Source organism: Mustela putorius, unplaced genomic scaffold (genome assembly GCF_011764305.1).
Source record: "Mustela putorius furo isolate JIRA1106 unplaced genomic scaffold, ASM1176430v1.1 tig00000731_pilon_pilon_pilon, whole genome shotgun sequence".
NCBI lineage: Eukaryota > Metazoa > Chordata > Mammalia > Carnivora > Mustelidae > Mustela > Mustela putorius.
The window spans coordinates 3,126,646-3,131,457 of record NW_025421461.1 but is presented as its reverse complement, the minus strand read 5'-3'; the positions used below and the strand labels follow the sequence as shown (position 1 = coordinate 3,131,457).

The 4,812-nt window shown below is 41.7% G+C and overlaps 1 long non-coding RNA gene across 1 annotated transcript; it reads left to right on the top strand.

Moving 5' to 3' along the window:
- Positions 1-276: 276 nt before the first annotated feature.
- LOC123393055 lies at positions 277-2,951 on the top strand. The gene is made up of 3 exons (XR_006607756.1): positions 277-362; positions 1,513-1,570; positions 2,912-2,951. It is a non-coding gene; the product is annotated as an uncharacterized LOC123393055 (long non-coding RNA).
- The last annotated feature ends 1,861 nt before the right edge of the window (positions 2,952-4,812 follow it).

The window sequence follows — 4,812 nt, the reverse complement described above, 5'->3', positions numbered from 1 at the left end:
GACTCTGGGATCATGACCTGAGCCAAAGGCAGAGGCTTTAACCCACTGAGCCACCCAGGTGCTCCAAGTTTTTGAGATTTTCTAGTAAATCCCAATGTACGAATGTGGCTTAAGCTCACAGCAGGATCACCTGATTAGGGAAGTGTCATAGTGTGATCTCATTTTAGCATTTGTTAGGAGGGTGAACTTTACCAGTTAATTTATCAATATTAGTAAGATAAATAACATCATGCATGTGTCTGGTATGTTTTTATCCCCAGGCATCTAAAGTTATTATGTCTCAACATTATGATGCTAAGGCAGACCTGTGGAGCATAGGAACAGTAATATATCAATGCCTAGTTGGAAAACTACCTTTTCAGGTAGCCGGACTTTTTATTTCTGTGCTCAGTTTTGGGATCTTCTCATTTCACAGTTGCCTTTGACTTAGAAAACAGGGAATACTTTGAAAATGGTGTTTTTGATTCCCTTGTGACTTGTTTTGATTTTGTTACAGGCAGAAACTGCTATAGTGAACCAGAACATCTTTTGCTTTTCCTTTTTTTATCTGCCCGCCCCCCTTTGTCATTGGCCTGGCCATAAAGCTCGCTTTATGTTTCCCAGGTTAAAGTGACAACTAGCCAGGGACAGGACTGACACCCTGGTGAGAAGTGATGTGAACAGTGATGTTCCAAGCTTCCTGCTTAGCTGGGTCTGGGAGACCCTGCACTCCACATGAGGGCTAGGTCTGGTCCAGGAAAATGAGCCAAAACCGCCTCCAGCTTCCTGGTCCTGGCACTGCTGGGTGAGAGAAGACTGATGGTCTAGTTTTGGTGGATATTATTTGGGGTTATTCTTCCCTCTTCTCCACTCCCCTCACATCCTGTCAGAAAGAGGCCCTCTAGAACTAATCACGATGAGTTCATACTGCCCAGTTACAGGGAGGTTTTTCTGTTTACTTGAACAGAGTAAACAGAGTAAAAAAGGATGTAAAATCAGTGCCCCGCCTGCTTTAGACACGTAACCCTCTCAGCCCTGTTGGGTATACAGGGGGGCAGCAGGAGGGGCAGGTGGAGGGGGGTGCCACTAATCCTGCAGCTCTTATTGTGTGGGAGGGCAGCATCTGCTGTCAAGGAGGGACTGAGAGGCAGCTCTTTGTTTCTTTCCCTTCCTTGTGCCCTTGGCAGTCCTAAGAGAAAATATACCCTGATTTTACACAATAAAAATGTAGGTGCTGGGCCGGCTGGGTGACCTCCAGAGTAGTGGTTCTGAACTCTTCCTAAGTTTCAGGCTCCTCTGGGAGGCTGACCTCGGCAAAGATACCCTAAGTCCAGATAGGCAGAATTCGCACAAAGTTCCAGAGGTTTTTAAGTTCCTGGTGCCCATCTGTGGCTCCTTCTGCAACCCAGGACTTTCAGGTTCAGAATATGTGCTTTATAGCAAGCATTTGAGCATGGATCATGTGATTTGAACTTTCTGCCCCCATTGTCTAGGGAATAAAAGCTTGTTTTTGTTTTTGTTTTTTTTAAACAGGCCAATAGTCCTCAAGACCTCAGGATGTTTTATGAAAAAACAGGAGCTTAATGCCTAGGTACATGTTTGGTTATGTTGGGTTTTACTGTCTGTGAATGCAGCATTATTTGAATTCGTGTTACCGGTTTCCAGTCTTGAATCTTTCTTCAGTTGATAGTAATGGGAGAACATTCATTTTAACCAGAAATCTGAAAATTACTGGTGCATCACAGGTGATTGGATAGTGCTGTGCCATCTTTTTTTTCTTTTTTAAAATGTAAAGTATATTTAAAAGGAAAAAACACACAGAAATTTTACATGTTCTTGGGGGGAAGAGAGACACAAACAGAACAGATGTGCATGAACTAGGCGGTCAGTCCCTCCCTCAGTCTTCCCTGCTCTCCAGGATGACATGGGCTGGCTCTGTACCTCCTGTAGATATGTACATGTACACGTTTCGTACAATTACATCATACTTAGCAAATTGTTCCGCAACTTTTTTTTACTGTACAGTGTATCATAGACACCACTTAGCATCAGGATATAGAGAACTTCTTCATTCTTTTAAATGGTTCATAGAGTTCCATGGCTAAATGTGTCGTATTTTGTTTAATCAGATCCTTGTTTTCATTTTTTGGTTACTCCAAACAGTGTTGAGTGAAGTGTGTGTGTGTGTGTGTGTGTGTGTGTGTGTGTGTGTGTGTTGGTATACAGTCCTGTGTATTTCTTTAGGATAGACTCCTGGACATGGAATTAGGAGACCACAAGGGATGCTCTCCCAATTAGCTAATGCAGCACCACCACAGAGTGCTTGTTTCCCCATGGTTTCACCAACACGGGATGTTATCACAGCAGGTGCCTCACAAACAGAAGGGGACCAATTGGCTCTTTAATTTGCATTGTTCTCTTTACTAGTAGAGTTGGTGCTCTTTCATTTGTCTCATGTCCTTTTGTAGTTTTTATTCTGTGAATTGCATGGTCCTATTACTCATTTTTCTATTGGTTTGTCTTTTTCTTAGTGGATTTTAGGAAGCTATATTATTTCTCACTCGAATTGGAGCTGTGCCTTTTTCCAGACAATGGGGGGTGGCTCTTCTTCTAATAGAGAGTTCTGGCAAATATGAGTGCCAGGCTGATTGTGCTTCTAAAGAGCTTTATGCCTGCACATACTCAGATAATATCAATAAGTACAATGCAGGAACCTCCTGAATGGATGCCCTTTCTCAAAGGCAATTGCTTAGTGTTTTGTTTTTTGTTTTCTTTTTCTTCTGTAAGGAATGAGGCTTTACCATGATCTTCTTGGTTTAAGATGTGTTTGCGAATCTGCATATACATTTTCACTTACCATCGTGAAAGCAAAAGTCATGTGGTTAATCTGTATAAACTCACCGCTTGGAGTCTTTTTCTTCCCTTCTCCCAGTATTCCCAGAGAAACTTCACTTTACTTGGCTAATCTCCTCTTGGGTTTGCCTCAGAGAAACCAGAAAGATAGAACGGACTTTGGTAAGTAATATTTTCAAATTCTGTGTGCTTTCTAATTTGATTTTTGTGTATCCCCCAAAAAGTTGTTTTGAAAAAGATACTGTAGAGTTTTCAGGAGAAAATTCAAGTCAGTTTCTTTCTTTTTCTTCATCTTTTTTCTTCCCTTATTTTGTAAATATTTATTGAGTGCTCGCTATGTTCTAGATACAGGGGGTAGAGTTAATAAAGAAAATCCCTGTCATCACATAGCACATATTCTCGTGCAGGAGAGGCAAACAAAGGGTAAAGTTTAATCAGCGCACCATAAAGAAGGTGATAAGTGCTCTGGGAAAGACAATGGAAGGGAAATGCCCATGGGGGAGGGATTGAAAGTTTAAATTCCATGAAGCCCCTTCTGAGGAAGTGGCCTTTGTTTTTTTTTTTTTTTTTTAAATTTTTTTTATTTTTATAAACATATATTTTTATCCCCAGGGGTACAGGTCTGTGAATCACCAGGTTTACACACTTCACAGCACTCACCAAATCACATACCCTCCCCAATGTCCATAATCCCACCCCCTTCTCCCAAACCCCCTCCCCCCGGCAACCCTCAGTTTGTTTTGTGAGATTAAGAGTCACTTATGGTTTGTCTCCCTCCCAATCCCATCTTGTTTCATTTATTCTTCTACCCACTTAAGCCTCCATGTTCCATCACCACTTCCTCATATCAGGGAGATCATATGATAGTTGTCTTTCTCTGCTTGACTTATTTCGCTAAGCATGATACGCTCTAGTTCCATCCACGTTGTTGCAAATGGCAAGATTTCATTTCTTTTGATGGCTGCATAGTATTCCATTGTGTATATATACCACATCTTCTTGATCCATTCATCTGTTGATGGACATCTAGGTTCTTTCCATAGTTTGGCTATTGTGGACATTGCTGCTATAAACATTCGGGTGCATGTGTCCCTTTGGATCACTACATTTGTATCTTTTAGGGTAAATACCCAATAGTGCAATTGCTGGGTCATAGGGCAGTTCTATTTTCAACATTTTGAGGAACCTCCATGCTGTTTTCCAGAGTGGCTGCACCAGCTTGCATTCCCACCAACAGTGTAGGAGGGTTCCCCTTTCTCCGCATCCTCGCCAGCATCTGTCATTTCCTGACTTGTTGATTTTAGCCATTCTGACTGGTGTGAGGTGATATCTCATTGTGGTTTTGATTTGTATTTCCCTGATGCCGAGTGATATGGAGCACTTTTTCATGTGTCTGTTCGCCATCTGGATGTCTTCTTTGCAGAAATGTCTGTTCATGTCTTCTGCCCATTTCTTGATTGGATTATTTGTTCTTTGGGTGTTGAGTTTGCTAAGTTCTTTATAGATTCTGGACACTAGTCCTTTATCTGATATGTCGTTTGCAAATATCTTCTCCCATTCTGTCAGTTGTCTTTTGATTTTGTGAACTGTTTTCCTTTGCTGTGCAAAAGCTTTTGATCTTGATGAAATCCCAGTAGTTCATTTTTTCCCTTGCTTCCCTTGCCTTTTGCGTTGTTCCTAGGAGGATGTTGCTGCGGCAGAGGTCGAAGAGGTTGCTGCCCGTGTTCTCAAGGATTTTGATGGATTCCTTTCGTACATTGAGGTCCTTCATCCATTTGGAGTCTATTTTCGTGTGTGGTGTAAGGAAATGGTCCAATTTCATTTTTCTGCATGTGGCTGTCCAATTTTCCCAGCACCATTTATTGAAAAGGCTGTCTTTTTTCCATTGGACATTCTTTCCTGCTTTGTCGAAGATTAGTTGACCATAGAGTTGAGGGTCTATTTCTGGGCTCTCTATTCTGTTCCATTGATCTATGTGTC